This window comes from Mustelus asterias, unplaced genomic scaffold (assembly GCF_964213995.1).
Source record: "Mustelus asterias unplaced genomic scaffold, sMusAst1.hap1.1 HAP1_SCAFFOLD_395, whole genome shotgun sequence".
NCBI lineage: Eukaryota > Metazoa > Chordata > Chondrichthyes > Carcharhiniformes > Triakidae > Mustelus > Mustelus asterias.
The window spans coordinates 352,501-369,900 of NW_027590350.1; positions in this window are offsets into that span (position 1 = coordinate 352,501).

Here is a 17,400-nt window from a genome sequence, read left to right on the forward strand (position 1 = left end):
TGTCGAGCGGTGTTCATTCATCCGTTGTCGTAGCGTCTGCATGGTTTCCCCAATGTACCATGCCTCGGGACATCCTTTCCTGCAGCGTATCAGGTAGACAACGTTGGCCGAGTTGCAAGAGTATGTACCGTGTACCTGGTGGATGGTGTTCTCACGTGAGATGATGGCACCTGTGTCGATGATCTGGCACGTCTTGCAGAGGTTGCTGTGGCAGGGTTGTGTGGTGTCGTGGTCACTGTTCTCCTGAAGGCTGGGTAGTTTGCTGCGGACAATGGTCTGTTTGAGGTTGTGCGGTTGTTTGAAGGCAAGAAGTGGGGGTGTGGGGATGGCCTTGGCGAGATGTTCGACTTCATCAATGACATGTTGAAGGCTCCGGAGGAGATGCCGTTGCTTCTCCGCTCTGGGGAAGTACTGGACGACGAAGGGTACTCTGTCCGCCGTGTCCCGTGTCACGGGCATTCAGGCTTCTTACTGTGTTTACCCCAGTCCAACGCCGGCATCTCCACATCATGGCTACCATCGACACCGCAAACTGCCGGCTCCAAGTGGAGAGGATCTCCAAGAAGCTCGCGCATATCGACACAGACATCAAGTTTCTACAAAGATGCAAGAAAGCAGACAGGATATCGAAAGGACTACGGATCACGAACCCACTCAGGTCAACCTATAACACAGACTACGCTGAGAGACTTTGCTGTCGCACCTCTCTCACACTCCTCAACCACCTCATACACCAACTCTACAGCAAACGCCGCAGCCTGGAAACCAAGATCGAATCCATATTCTCAACTTGCGCTCAGGACGCAGACCAGCTGCGAAACTCTGCCAAGCAGACGAGACAAAGGAACTTCACCATCTACATACACACGAAGAACAGGAAACTTGAGAAACTCGCCATCACCACCAGCAGCAGCCAAGCCTCCCCCCGTACCACAGTAGAAAACAGTACCACTGCAGGGAAGTCCATTGTCAACTTGTCCGACTACACACTTCAACCAGATGAAATCGAAGTTCTCAGCCGAGGGCTCAACTTTTGACCCACTACCAAAATAGACCCCATCAGTCTCGCAGCGGACACAGAGGAATTCATCAGGTGAATGAGGCTGCGGGAGTTCTTCCACAAACCCCAAGAGGCCAACAGCGAACACAATGAGACAGCCAATGAACCGGAACAGCCGACAGAGAGATCCGCAGTGCATCCGAAGAGGAAAGAGTCGAATTGGACTCCTCTGGAAGGCCGCTGCCCTCGACTTGACATGTATGCCCAAGCCATCAGGAGGTGCGTCAACACCAAATTCATCAGCCGCACTCACAAGACAGCCCCGAACATCACCCAAGCACAACGCAATGCCATCCGCGCTCTCAAGACCAACCGCAACATTGTCATCAAACCAGCAGACAAAGGAGGGGCCATCGTCATACTGAACAGAACGGATTACTGCAAAGAAGTGTACCGACAACTCAACAAAGGGGAACACTACAGACAGTTACCTGCAGATCCGACCAAAGAACACACCCGTCAACTCAACACTCTGATCAAGACCTTTGATCCGGACCTTCAGAGCACCCTCCGTGCTCTCATCCCACGTACTCCCCGCGTTGGAGATCTCTACTGCCTCCCGAAGATACACAAGGCAAACACACCCGGCCGTCCCATTGTATCGGGCAATGGGATCCTGTGCGAGAACCTCTCCGGCTATGTCGAGGGCATCCTGAAACCCATTGTACAAAGAACCCCAGCTTTTGTCGCGACACTACGGACTTCCTACAGAAACTCAGCACACATGGAGCAGTTGAACCAGGAGCGCTCCTCGTCACAATGGATGTCTCGGCACTCTACACCAGCATCCCCCATGACGATGGCATTGCTGCAACGGCCTCAGTGCTCAGCGCCAACAACTGCCAGTTTCCAGATGCAATTTTACATCTCATCCGCTTCATCCTGGACCACAATATCTTCACCTTCAACAACCAGTTCTTCATCCAGACACACGGAACAGCCATGGGGACCAAATTTGCACCTCAATATGCCAACATCTTCATGCACAGGTTCGAACAAGACTTCTTCACCGCACAGGACCTTCAACCGATGCTATACACTAGATACATCGATTACATTTTCTTTCTTTGGAGTCATGATGAACAATCACTGAAACAACTCTATGATGACATCAACAAGTTCCATCCCACCATCAGACTCACCATGGGCTACTCTCCGGAATCGGTTGCATTCTTGGACACACGCATCTCCATTAAGGACGGTCACCTCAGCACCTCACTGTACCGCAAGCCCATGGATAACCTCATGATGCTCCACTTCTCCAGCTTCCATCCTAAACACGTTAAAGAAGCCATCCCCTACGGACAAGCCCTCCGAATACACAGGATCTGCACAGATGAGGAGGATCGCAACAGACACCTCCAGACGCTGAAAGATGCCCTCATAAGAACAGGATATGGCGCTCGACTCATCGATCAACAGTTCCAACGCGCCACAGCGAGAAACCGCACCGACCTCCTCAGAAGACAAACACGGGACACAGTGGACAGAGTACTCTTTGTCGTCCAGTACTTCCCCGGAGCGGAGAAGCTACAGCATCTCCTCCGGAGCCTTCAACATGTCATTGATGAAGACGAACATCTCGCCAAGGCCATCCCCACACCCCCACTTCTTGCCTTCAAACAACCGCACAACCTCAAACAGACCATTGTCCGCAGCAAACTACCCAGCCTTCAGGAGAACAGTGACCACGACACCACACAACCCTGCCACAGCAACCTCTGCAAGACGTGCCGGATCATCGACACGGATGCCATCATCTCACGTGAGAACACCATCTACCAGGTACACGGTACATACTCTTGCAACTCGGCCAACGTTGTCTACCTGATACGCTGCAGGAAAGGGTGTCCCGAGGCATGGTACATTGGGGAAACCATGCAGACGCTACGACAACGGATGAATGAACACCGCTCGACAATCGCCAGGCAAGACTGTTCTCTTCCTGTGGGGGAGCACTTCAGTAGTCACGGGCATTCGGCCTCTGATCTTCGGGTAAGCGTTCTCCAAGGCGGCCTTCACGACACACGACAGCGCAGAGTCGCTGAGCAGAAACTGATAGCCAAGTTCCACACACATGAGGACGTCCTAAACCGGGATGTTGGATTTATGTCACATTATCAGTAACCCCCGCAGCTTGCCCCCTGGACTTGCCGAATCTCACTGGCTGTCCTGTCTGGAGACAATACACATCTCTTTAACCTGTGTTGAATGCTCCCTCCACCCACATTGTCTGTATCTTTAAGATCTGGTTGGCTGTAGGATTCGCATTCTAATCAGTATTCTGCAACTTGATTTTGTGTCTCTGTGCCCTGTTTGAGAGCAGATTTCCACTCCATCTGACGAAGGAGCAGTGCTCCGAAAGCTTATGGTATTTGCTACCAAATAAACCTGTTGGACTTTAACCTGGTGTTGTTAAAACTCTTACTGTGTTTACCCCAGTCCAACGCCGGCATCTCCACATCTTTTCTCATAGAAGACAGAGGGCGGTGGTGGATGGAAAATTTTCAGACTGGAGACCAGTTACCAGCGGTGTACCACAGGGATCAGTGCTTTGTCCTCTGCTATTTGTGATTTTTATTAATGACTTAGAGGAGGGGGCTGAAGGGTGGATCAGTAAATTTGCTGATGACACCAAGATTGGTGGAGTAGTGGATGAGGTGGAGGGCTGTTGTAGGCTGCAAAGAGACATAGATAGGATGCAAAGCTGGGCTGAAAAATGGCAAATGGAGTTTAACCCTGATAAATGTGAGGTGATTCATTTTGGTAGGACAAAATTAAATGTGGATTACAGGGTCAAAGGTAGGGTTCTGAGGAATGTGGAGGAACAGAGAGATCTTGGGGTTCATATCCACAGATCTCTAAAGGTTGCCACTCAAGTGGATAGAGCTGTGAAGAAGGCCTATAGTGTGTTAGCTTTTATTAACAGGGGGTTGGAGTTTAAGAGCCGTGGGGTTATGCTGCAACTGTACAGGACCTTGGTGAGACCACATTTGGAATATTGTGTGCCGTTCTGGTCACCTCACTATAAGAAGGATGTGGAAGCGCTGGAAAGAGTGCAGAGGAGATTTACCAGGATGCTGCCTGGTTTGGAGGGTAGGTCTTATGAGGAAAGGTTGAGGGAGCTAGGGCTGTTCTCTCTGGAGCGGAGGAGGCTGAGGGGAGACTTAATAGAGGTTTATAAAATGATGAAGGGGATAGATAGAGTGAACGTTCAAAGACTATTTCCTCGGGTGGATGGAGCTATTACAAGGGGGCTTAACTATAGGGTTCATGGTGGGAGATATAGGAAGGATATCAGAGGTAGGTTCTTTACGCAGAGAGTGGTTGGGGTGTGGAATGGACTGCCTGCAGTGATAGTGGAGTCAGACACTTTAGGAACATTTAAGCGGTTATTGGATAGGCACATGGAGCACACCAGGATGATAGGGAGTGGGATAGCTTGATCTTGGTTTCGGAAAAGGTTCGGCACAACATTGAGAGCCGAAGGGCCTGTTCTGTGCTGTACTGTTCTATGTATCTATGTTCTATCTCTGTAACCTCCTCCAGCCCCGACACCTTCCCTATCTCTGTAAACTTATCCAGCCCATTCACCCATCCCTATCTCTGTAACCTCCTCCAGCACCTACACCCCTCCCGATCTCTGTAACCTCTTCCAGCCCTGACAGCCTCCCTATCTCTGTAACCTCCTCCAGCCCCTACACTCCTCCCTATCTCTGTAACCTCCTCCAGCCCTTCAACCCTCCCTATCTCTGTAACCTCCTCCAGCACCTACACCCCTCCCGATCTCTGTAACCTCCTCCACCCCCTACATCCCTCCCTATCTCTGTAGCCTCCTCCAGCCCCAACACCCCTCCCTATCTCTGTAACCTCCTCCAGCCCCTACACCCCTCCCTATCTCTGTAACCTCCTCCAGCCCCTACACCCCTCCCGATCTCTGTAACCTCTTCCAGCCCTGACAGCCTCCCTATCTCTGTAACCTCCTCCAGCCCCTACACTCCTCCCTATCTCTGTAACCTCCTCCAGCCCTTCAACCCTCCCTATCTCTGTAACCTCCTCCAGCACCTACACCCCTCCCGATCTCTGTAACCTCCTCCACCCCCTACATCCCTCCCTATCTCTGTAGCCTCCTCCAGCCCCAACACCCCTCCCTATCTCTGTAACCTCCTCCAGCCCCTACACAAAGAACAATACAGCACAGGAACAGGCCCTTCGGCCCTCCAAGCCCGTGCCACTCCCTGGTCCAAACTAGACCATTCTTTTGTATCCCTCCATTCCCACTCCGTTCATGTGGCTATCTCGATAAGTCTTAAACGTTCCCAGTGTGTCCGCCTCCACCACCTTGCCCGGCAACACATTCCAGGCCCCCACCACCCTCTGTGTAAAATACATCCTTCTGATATCTGTGTTAAACCTCCCCCGCTTCACCTTGAACCTATGACCCCTCGTGAACGTCACCACCGACCTGGGGAAAAGCTTCCCACCGTTCACCCTATCTATGCCTTTCATAATTTTATACACGTCTATTAAGTCTCCCCTCATCCTCCGTCTTTCCAGTGAGAACAACCCCAGTTTCCCCAATCTCTCCTCAGAACTAAGCCCCTCCATACCAGGCAACATCCTGGTAAACCTCCTCTGTACTCTCTCCAAAGCCTCCACGTCCTTCTGGTAGTGTGGCGACCAGAACTGGATGCAGTATTCCAAATGCGGCCGAACCAACGTTCTATACATCTGCAACATCAGACCCCAACTTTTATACTCTATGCCCCGTCCTATAAAGGCAAGCATGCCATATACTTTATTCACTACCTTCTCCACCTGTGACGTCACCTTCAAGGATCTGTGGACTTGCACACCCAGGTCCCTCTGCGTATCTACACCCTTTATGGTTCTGCCATTTATCGTATAGCTCCTCCCTACATTATTTCTACCAAAATGCTTCACTTCGCATTTATCAGGATTGAACTCCATCTGCCATTTCTTTGCCCAAATTTCCAGCCTATCTATATCCTTCTGTAGCCTCTGACAATGCTCCTCACTATCTGCAAGTCCTGCCAATTTTGTGTCGTCCGCAAACTTACTGATCACCCCAGTTACACCTTCTTCCAGATCGTTTATATAAATCACAAACAGCAGAGGTCCCAATACAGAGCCCTGCAGAACACCACTAGTCACAGGCCTCCAGCCGGAAAAAGACCCTTCCACTACCACCCTCTGTCTTCTGTGACCAAGCCAGTTCTCCACCCATCTAGCCACCTCCCCCTTTATCCCATGAGATCCAACCTTTTTCACCAGCCTACCATGAGGGACTTTGTCAAACGCTTTACTAAAGTCCATATAGACGACATCCACGGCCCTTCCCTCGTCAACCATTCTAGTCACTTCTTCAAAAAACTCCACCAGGTTAGTGAGGCATGACCTCCCTCTCACAAAACCATGCTGACTATCGTGAATGAGTTTATTCCTTTCTAAATGCGCATACATCCTATCTCTAAGAATCTTCTCCAACAACTTCCCTACCACGGATGTCAAGCTCACCGGCCTATAATTTCCCGGGTTATCCTTCCTACCCTTCTTAAATAACGGGACCACATTAGCTCTCCTCCAATCCTCTGGGACCTCACCTGTGTCCAATGACGAGACAAAGATTTGCGTCAGAGGCCCAGCGATTTCATCTCTCGTCTCCCTGAGCAGCCTTGGATAGATTCCATCAGGCCCTGGGGATCTGGGGATTACACCACCTCCCTATCTCTGTAACCTCCTCCAGCCCCTACACCCCTCCCTATCTCTGTAACCTCCCAGCCCCTACTCCCCTCCCTATCTCTGTAACCTCCTCCAGCCGCTACACCCTCCCTATCTCTGTAACCTCCCAGCCCCTACACCCCTCCCTATCTCTGTAACCTCCTCCAGCCCCTACATCCCCTCCCTATCTCTGTAACCTCTTCCAGCCCCTACAACCCTCATCATCTGTGACATAGAAACATACCAACATAGAAAGACTACAGCACAAAACAGGCTCTTCGACCCCACAAGTTGTGCCGAACATATCCCTACCTTCTAGGCCTACCTATAACCCTCCAGCCTATTAAGTCCCATGTACTCATCCAGGAGTCTCTTAAAAGACCCTATTGAGTTCGCCTCCACCACCACTGACGGCAGCCGATTCCACTCGCCCACCACCCTCTGTGTGAAAAACTTCCCCCAAACATTTCTCCTGTACCTACCCCCCAGCACCTTAAACCTGTGTCCTCTCGTAGCAGCCATTTCCACCCTGGGAAAAAGCCTCTGAGAGTCCACCCGATCTATGCCTCTCAACATCTTATACACCTCTATTAGGTCTCCTCTCATCCTACGTCTCTCCAAGGAGAAAAGACCGAGCTCCCTCAGCCTATCCTCATAAGGCATGCCACTCAATCCAGGCAACATCCTTGTAAACCTCCTCTGCACCCTTTCAATCTTTTCCACATCCTTCCTGTAATGAGGCGACCAGAACTGAGCACAGTACTCCAAGTGGGGTCTGACGAGGGTCTTATATAGCTGCATCATTATCCCCGGACTCGTAAACTCAATCCCTCGATTGATAAAGGCCAGCACACCATACGCCTTCTTAACCACCTCCGCCACCTGCGGGGCCGATTTTAGAGTCCTATGGACCCGGACCCCAAGGTCCTTCTGATCCTCTACAGTACTAAGAGTCTTTCCCTTTATATTGTACTCCTTCATCCCATTTGACCTGCCAAAATAGACCACGACGCATTTATCTGGGTTGAAGTCCATCTGCCACTTCTCCGCCCAGTCTTGCACCTTATCTATGTCCCTCTGTAACTTCTGACATCCCTCCAGACTATCCACAACCCCACCAACCTTCGTGTCGTCGGCAAACTTACCAACCCATCCCTCCACTTCCTCATCCAGGTCATTTATGAAAATGACAAACAGCAAAGGTCCCAGAACAGATCCCTGGGGCACTCCACTGGTGACCGACCTCCATTTAGAAAGAGGCCCATCTATACCCACTCTCTGCCTCCTTTGGGCAAGCCAGTTCTGGATCCACAGGGCAGCAGCCCCTTGGATCCCATGCCCTCTCACTTTTTCTAGAAGCCTTGCATGGGTGACCTTCTCGAACGCCTTGCTAAACTCCATATAAACCACATCTACCGCCTTCCCTTCGTCAATGTGTTTAGTCACATTTTCGAAGATCTCCACCAGGCTTGTAAGGCACGATCTGCCCTTGACAAAGCCATGCTGAGTATTCTTGAGCATACTAAACCTCTCTAAATGCTCATAAATCTTGTCCCTCAGGATCTTCTCCATCAGCTTACCAACCACTGAGGTTAGACTCACCGGTCGGTAATTTCCTGGGCTATCCCTATTCCCTTTCTTGAAAATAGGAACCACATCCGCAATCCTCCGGCACCTCTCCCGTCTCAATCGACGACGCAAAGATCATCGCCAGAGGCTCTGCAATCTCTTCCCTCGCCTCCCACAGTAACCTGGGGTACATCCCATCCAGACCCGGCGACTTATCTATCTTGATGCCATTCAAAGATTCCAGCACAACCTCTTTGTTAAAGTCCACATACTCAATCTTTTCAGTCCACCGCACGCCCGCAGTACATCCACCCAGGTCCTTCTCCTCTGTGAAAACCGAGGCAAAATACTCATTAAGCACCTCTGCCATTCCTACTGGTTCCGTACAGACTTTCCCGCCTTCACCTTTTATAGGCCCTATTCCTTCACGTCTCATCCTTTTACTCTTCACATATTGAGAGATCACCGTAGGGTTTTCCTTAATCCTACCTGCCAAAGGCCTTCTCGTGACCCCTTCCGGCTCTCCTAATTTCCTTCTTTAGAACCTCAGAGATATCTGCGCCCCCTCCAATTCCCATCTCCCTGCCTCTCTCTCTCTCTCTCTCTATCTCCCTATCTCCCTCTCTCTCTCTCTGTCTCTCTCTCTGTCTCCCACAGTGGGGGAAAGAGACAGAGAGAGAGAGAGAGACACAGAGAGACAGAGGGAGCAACACGATTTGGAATGCCAAGTTTACTTGAGGTCAGAAGTTCAGACTGAAACGATGTGAGCTGTGATGGAACATGAGGTGGAATGGCCTGAGGTAGGGAATGCCACTCTGTTGCTCATTCATTCCAAAGAACGTCACTAATTATGACGCCACACACAGCATTGTGACAGAGCCAACAGACACATAGCTTTGGCCCAGAGTCACAATGCACAGTCCAGGAGGAGATCGAGACACAGAGAAAACTCCCTTTACATTACACACTGGCAAACACTCCCTCAGTACTGACCCTCTGACAGTGCGGCACTCCCTCAGCACTGACCCTCTGACAGTGCAGCACTCCCTCAGCACTGACCCTCTGACAGTGCGGCACTCCCTCAGCACTGACCCTCTGACAGTGTGGCACTCCCTCAGCACTGACCCTCTGACAGTGCGGCACTCCCTCAGCACTGACCCTCTGACAGTGCGGCACTCCCTCAGCACTGACCCTCTGACAGTACGGCACTCCCTCAGCACTGACCCTCTGACAGTGCAGCACTCCCTCAGCACTGACCCTCTGACAGTGCGGCGCTCCCTCAGCACTGACTCTCTGACAGTGCGGCACTCCCTCAGCACTGACCCTCTGACAGTGCGGCACTCCCTCAGCACTGACCCTCTGACAGTGCGGTGCTCCCTCAGCACTGACCCTCTGACAGTGCGGCACTCCCTCAGTACTGACCCTCTGACAGTACGGCACTCCCTCAGCACTGACCCTCTGAAAATGCAGCACTCCCTCAGCACTGACCCTCTGACAGTGCGGCGCTCCCTCAGCACTGACCTTCTGACAGTGCGGCACTCCCTCAGTACTGACCCTCTGAAAGTGTGGCACTCCCTCAGCACTGACCCTCTGACAGTGCGGCACTCCCTCAGCACTGACCCTCTGACAGTGCAGCTTTCCCTCAGTACTGACCCTCTGACAGTGCGGCACTCCCTCAGCACTGACCCTCTGACAGTGCAGCTTTCCCTCAGCACTGACCCTCTGACAGTGCGGCACTCCCTCAGCACTGACCCTCTGGCAGTGCGACACCCCCTCAGCACTGACCCTCTGACAGTGCGGCACTCCCTCAGCACTGACCCTCTGACAGTGCGGCACTCCCTCAGTACTTGATGTGCTGGTGTGTGGATTGGGGAGGCGTGGGGGTGTGGGGGTGGCGGGGGGATGTGGGTTTAGGGGGGGGCAACATTTAGGCCTGCATCTTTCCCGGGGATCTGAGAACACCTGATGCGTGTGTCGGTTGCTGCTTCAAGTGGTATCTGCCTGCGAACTCTCTGAATTCTCTCTTGCTCATTTCACAAGCACTTTTTCACCAGGTTTGCCAGCGCTTTTCCCCCACTCCTTTTCCAGGGATTAGCTTGCTCACTTTATCCAATTTTTCCTGGTATTCTCTGGTGAGATAGTTATGAGTGTCCCGACACTTCAATTTGACGAGGTGAGTGTCACAATCCGGGACTCCACCGTAGCTGCAGTGTGTATATATACACATGTGTGTACCTCTCATCCTCAGTGCAATACATACCCCTCACACACACACCCCTCGCCATCACACTCTCTCAGCCCTGCAGCCCGGTTCGAAGAGGCAAGCGAGGTTCTCGAGACATCCTTCAGCATGCAGAGTGAGTTACCTCGATTCCTGGTGGCCTCTGAGGTGGAGGGGAGGGAGTTACGATGCCGAGAGGTTGGGAGGGACGGAGGGAGAGAGAGGGAGCACAGACCTGCACCCGCACGGCAGGGAGGGAGGGAGCGAGAGAGAGAGAGAGGGAGAGAAAGAGGGAGAGAAAGAGGGAGAGGAGGAGGCAGAGTGAGAGAGAGGGGAGAGAGAGAGAGAGAGAGAGGGGAAATGTGGGAACGGAGGGCGGGAGAGAAAGAGGGGAAAGGAGAGAGGGAGGGAGAGAGAGTGGGATGGAGAGGGGGGAAAAGGGAACAGATTGAGAGGGGAGAGGAGAGAGAGAGAGGGAGGGAGAGAGGGAACTGACAGAGAGAGAGGGAGGGAGAGGGGGAGAGAGAGAGGGAGGAAGAGAGGGAACAGAGAGAGAGGGGGGAGGGAGAGAGAGAGAGGGAGGGAGAGAGAAGGGGAGAGAGAGAGAGGGAGGGAGAGAGAGAGGGGGATCGAGAGGGGGAGAGAGAGAAAGAGGGAGAGAGGGAGCAGAGAGAGAGAGAGGGAGGGAGAGGGGAAGAGAGAGAAAGAGGGAGGGAGAGAGAGAGGGAGAGAGAGGAGGGAGGGAGAGAGGGAACAGAGAGAGAGAAAGAGAGGGGAGGGAGAGGGGGAGAGAGAGAGGGAGGGAGAGAGGCAACAGAGAGAGAGAGAGAGGGGGAGGGAGAGAGGGAGAGAGAGAAAGAGGGAGGGAGGGAGAGAGGGAACAGAGAGAGAGGGAGGGAGAGGGGAAGAGAGAGAAAGAGGGAGGGAGGGAGAGAGGGAGAGAGAGGAGGGAGGGAGAGAGGGAACAGAGAGAGAGAAAGAGAGGGGAGGGAGAGGGGGAGAGAGAGAGAGGGAGGGAGAGAGGCAACAGAGAGAGAGAGAGGGGGAGGGAGAGAGGGAGAGAGAGAAAGAGGGAGGGAGGGAGGGAGAGAGGGAACAGAGAGAGAGGGAGGGAGAGGGGAAGAGAGAGAAAGAGGGAGGGAGGGAGAGAGGGAGAGAGAGGAGGGAGGGAGAGAGGGAACAGAGAGAGAGAGGGGGAGGGAGAGGGGGGAGAGAGAAAGAGGGAGGGAGGGAGAGAGGGAACAGAGAGAGGGAGAGAGGGAGAGGGAGAGAGAGGAGGGAACGGGGGGAACGGAGGAAACAGTGAGAGACTGGAGAGGAGAGAGAGAGTGGGCGTTGGAGACACTTTAAGTTTATTCGTGTCACAAGTAGGTTTACATTGACACCGCAATGAAGTTACTGTGAAAATCCCCGAGTCGCCTGTTCGGGTTACACTGAGGGAGAATTTAGCACGGCCAATGCACCCTAACCAGCACGTCTTTCAGACTGTGGGAGGAAACCGGAGCACCCGGAGGAAACCCACGCAGACACGGGGAGAACGTGCAGACTCCACACAGACAGTGACCCGAGCCGGGAATCGAACCCGGGTCCCTGGCGCTGTGAGGCAGCAGTGCTAACCCACTGTGCTACCGTGCTGCCGGGGAGGCAGAGCGGGGAGAAGGAAGATGGACAGAGACAGGGATAGGGAGAGAGGGAGGACAGAGGGAGAGATAGGTAGAATAGAGAGAGAGAGAGAGAGAATAGAGAGATGGAGGTGGAGAATTAGACAAATGGGGGGATAGAGATAGACAGAGCGCTGGGAGCGCGGGAGGCTAGGGGGATTGAGAAAGAGACAGAATCGACAGAGAGATCGGAGACAATAGAGAGATAGAGAGAGAGAGAGAATAGATAGAGAGGATAGAGAGAGATAGAGGGAGAATAGAGAGATAGAGAGGGTTTGATTTGATTTGATTTATTATTGTCACATGTACTGGGATACAGTGAAAAGTATTGTTTCTTGCGCGCGATACAGACAAAGCATACCATTCATAGAGAAGGAAAGAAGAGGGTGCAGAATGTAGTGTTACAGTCACAGCTAGGGTGTAGAGAAAGATCAACTTAATATCAGGTAGGTCCATTCAAAAGTCTGACAGCAGCAGGGAAGAAGCTGTTCTTGAGTCGGTCGGTGCGTGTCCTCAGACTTTTGTATCTTTTTCCCGACGGAAGAAGGTGGAAGAGAGAATGTCCGGGGTGCGTAGGGTCCTTAATTATGCCGGCTGCTTTTCCCGAGGCAGCGGGAAGTGTAGACAGAGTCAATGGATGGGAGGCTGGTTTGCGTGATGGATTGGGCTACATTCACGACCCATTGTAGTTCCTTGCGGTCTTGGGCAGAGCAGGAGCCCCAGACCAAGCTGTGATACAACCAGAAAGAATGCTTTCTATGGGGCATCTGTAAAAGTTGATGAGAGTCGTAGCGGACATGCCGAATTTCCTTAGTCTCCTGAGAAGTTGGTGGGGCTTTCTTAACTCTAGTGTCGGCGTGGGGGGGACCAGGACAGGTTGTTGGTGATCTGGACACCTAAAAACTTGAAGCTCTCAATCCTTTCTACTTCGATGATGTAGACAGGGACATGTTCTCCACTATGCTGTCTAAAGTCGATGACAATCTCCTCTAACTCCTGATGTAACCTTTGTACAACTCTCTCTCTCTCTCTAACTCCCAACTCCAGAATCCCAGGAGATTGCCTACATCCTGCTCCTGTGTCTGAACCTTGGGACACCAGGTAATGCCAGTCCGTTACAGCGTTCCCAGGAGATTAACCGGAGCCACGCCATAAGCAACGCTATTCGACTGAATAAAAAACTGCCACAGGTCTACAGGAACCTATTGGTGAGGAATCCTGCAGCACGGGTTATACACAGCGCAGTGTTGTGAGGTCGGGTTATAGTCATTGTGGATTGGTGTGTGTAGAAGGCTGGGGGGGGGGCCGAGGCGGTGGCGGGGGGGGGGGGGGAAGCAGCGCGCGGTCCCTTTAAAGGTGGTGCTTTTTCTGTGCTGGGAGATTTAAAATGCAAGTACACAGAGAACCCAGACTGAAACATTAGTATCGAGAGGCCAAGCAGCAGTGTTACCATGACAACAGGCTTTTGAATTCGGCCAATCAAATTTGAATCAGGCACTTGGGTACCAAGAACCTATTAAATTTAAATCTGATGGTTTTGACAGCCGAGAACCAATCCTGTTGTGGGAAATATTGATATGTCATCGTGGGTATAAAAGAAGGGGGCAGTGGGACAGAGAGAGAGCAACTGCCGCCTGCCGGAGCTCACAGCTCACAACTCCCAGGGTCAGAGAATCGCTGGCTCTCACAGCTTCATCTGTGTCTTAGAGAAAGCGCCATCTCGATAGCAAAGGTACCAAAGAAGGCAGAAGTTCCAGATAGAAGAATCAACAGAGAAGCCCAGAATATTCCCGAAGACACAAAACCTGGTTGTAATTTAGCGAGTGGCTAAATTCTAGTTTTGTTAATGAGTGGGGTTTGTATTTATTGGGACAGCTTACCAGTGGAATCTTGTTTTATTGCGGATTAGTTAATAGTTAGAAGGGGTTTATTCGGGTTGTTAAGAGTTTAGTTAATTTGCTCACAGATCAATAAATTGTTAGGTGTTGATTTTAGAGAGAGTGTCGGGGATTTATTCTGTATTTTACCACTAGGGGGTGCTGCAGAGCCCACTTCACACACACCTTTTACAGATTACAGGGCGAGGTATTCCTCTTGGGGTGTTAGTTCTCAGACAGGGAACCAACCCCCGCTTTATAAGAGCTCCCTCTACATTACCCCCACTTTATAGCCAGTATCAGCATCAAACACTCCCAGGACAGGAACAGCACGGGGTTAGATACAGAGTAAAGCTCCCTCTACACTGTCCCCATCAAACACTCCCAGGACAGGTGCAGCACGGGGTTAGATACAGAGTAAAGCTCCCCCTACAATGTCCCCATCAAACACTCCCAGGACAGGTACAGCACGGGGTTAGATACAGAGTAAAGCTCCCTCTACACTGTCCCCCATCAAACACTCCCAGGACAGGTACAGCACGGGGTTAGATACAGAGTAAAGCTCCCTCTACACTGTCCCCCATCAAACACTCCCAGGACAGGTACAGCACGGGGTTAGATACAGAGTAAAGCTCCCTCTACACTGTCCCCATCAAACACTCCCAGGACAGGTACAGCACGGGGTTAGATACAGAGTAAAGCTCCCTCTACACTGTCCCCATCAATCACTTCCAGGACAGGTACAGCACGGGGTTAGATCCAGAGTAAAGCTCCCTCTACACTGTCCCCATCAAACACTCCCAGGACGGCTACAGCACGGGGTTAGATACAGAGTAAAGCTCCCTCTACACTGTCCCCATCAAACACTCCCAGGACAGGTACAGCACGGGGTTAAATACAGAGTAAAGCTCCCTCTACACTGTCCCCATCAAACACTCCCAGGACGGGTACAGCACGGGGTTAGATACAGAGTAAAGCTGCCTCTACACTGTCCCCATCAAACACTCCCAGGACGGGTACAGCACGGGGTTAGATACAGAGTAAAGCTCCCTCTACACTGTCCCCATCAAACACTCCCAGGACGGGTACAGCACGGGGTTAGACACAGAGTAAAGCTCCCTCTACACTGTCCCCATCAAACACTCCCAGGACGGGTACAGCACGGGGTTAGATACAGAGTAAAGCTCCCTCTACACTGTCCCCATCAAACACTCCCAGGACAGGTACAGCATGGGGTTAGATACAGAGTAAAGCTCCCTCTACACTGTCCCCATCAAACACTCCCAGGACAGGTACAGCACGGGGTTAGATACAGAGTAAAGTTCCCTCTATTTTACCCTGATAGTGTGTGTCCCCCTGTTTAAATCCAGCGTGTATTTAACAATATTGCTTCTTTTTGCAGAGATTTCTGGACCTTGAAGAAGATAATCAGCCCTCGATCTGCCTCCCTGTCTCAGAGAGAAGTGAATCACTCTGGTACAAGTACCCGGTAAGCCACCACCATCTCTCCCTCAATACAGTCTCTCGGTTAGGAACTGCGGCCAGTCCTAGTGGACACACAGGTCCTTCGCCACTTAATAACCAAGGACAGGGAACAAAGAACAGTCCAGCACAGGAACAGGCCCTTCGGCCCCTCCAAGCCTGTGCCGATCATGATGCCCGAACTAAACTAAAATAAACCCTTCCGCCCTCACTCGGTCCGTATCCCTCCATTCCCTCCCGATTCATGTCCCCATCCAGGTGCCTCTTAAATGTTGTTCATGTTCCTGCTTCCACCACCTCCTCCGGCAGCGCGTTCCAGGCACCCACCACTCTCTGCGTGAAAAACCTCCCCCGCACATCTCCCTTAAACTCTCCCCCTCTCACCTTGAACCTGTGCCCCCCGGGTAACTGGCACTCCCACCCTGGGGAAAAGCCTCTGACTCTCCACCCTGTCTCTGCCTCTCATCATTCTGTAGACCAGGTCTCCCCTCAGCCTCCGTCTCCCCTCAGCCTCCGTCTCCCCTCAGCCTCCGTCTCTCCAGTGAAAACAATCCCAGTTTATCCAACCTCTCCTCATAGCCGACACCCTCGAGACCCGGCAACATCCCGGTGAACCTTCTCTGCACTCTCTCCAAAGCTTCCACATCCTTCTGGTAGTGTGGTGACCAGAACTGCACGCAATACTCCAAACACGGCCTAACTAAGGTTTATATAGCTGCAACATGATTTACTAACTCCTGTACTCAATGCCCCAGCTGATGAAGGCAAGCATGCCGTATACCTTCTGAATTAGCTTGGCCACCTGTGTTGCCACTTTTAAGGAACTGTGGACCTGCACGCCCAGATCCCTCTGTATGTTTAAAGTTTAAAGTTTATTTATTAGTCACAAGTAGACTAACACTGCAATGAAGTTACTGTGAAAATCCCCTAGTCACCACACTCCTGTTCGGGTAACACTGAGGGAGAATTTAGCACAGCCAATGCACCCTAACCAGCACGTCTTTCAGACTGTGGGAGGAAACCGGAGCACCCGGAGGAAACCCACGCAGAGACGGGGAAAATGTGCAAACTCCACACAGACAGTGACCCGAGCCGGGAATCGAACCTGGATCCCTGGTGCTGTGAGATAGCAGTGCTAACCCACTGTGCCACCGTGCCGCCCAGCTCCCTCTGTCTGTTAATGTTCCTAATGGTTCTGCCAGTCACAGTATAATTCACACCTAAATTTGATCCTCCAAAATGCATCTCCTCACATTTGTCCACTGCGACTGGAGTTACGGAATGTGCAGCAAAGCATGATGGTCAGTCCAACCATACAGTGACCAATCAGTGACCTTCTCCAACCAGTGAACTTATCCAATCACTAATCTTATCCCTCCCATCCATTGACTCTGTCTACACTTCCCGCTGCCTCGGGAAAAGCAGCCAGCATAATCAAGGACCCCACGCGCCCCGGACATTCTCTCTTCCACCTTCTTCCATCGGGAAAAAGATACAAAAGTCTGAGGTCACGCACCAACCGACTCAAGAACAGCTTCTTCCCTGCTGCTGTCAGACTTTTGAATGGACCTACCTTATATTAAGTTGATCTTTCTCTACACCCTAGCTATGACTGTAACACTGCACCCTCTTCTTTCCTTCTCCCCTATGTACTCTACGAACGGTATGCTTTGCCTATATTGTTGCAATGTTGAGTTTATTAAGATGTAAAGAACGTGAAGGAAGTGCGGGAAGGACAAAACATTGCGTGGTTCCTTTAAAAGCTGGTTGTTGTATCAGCGCTTGGAG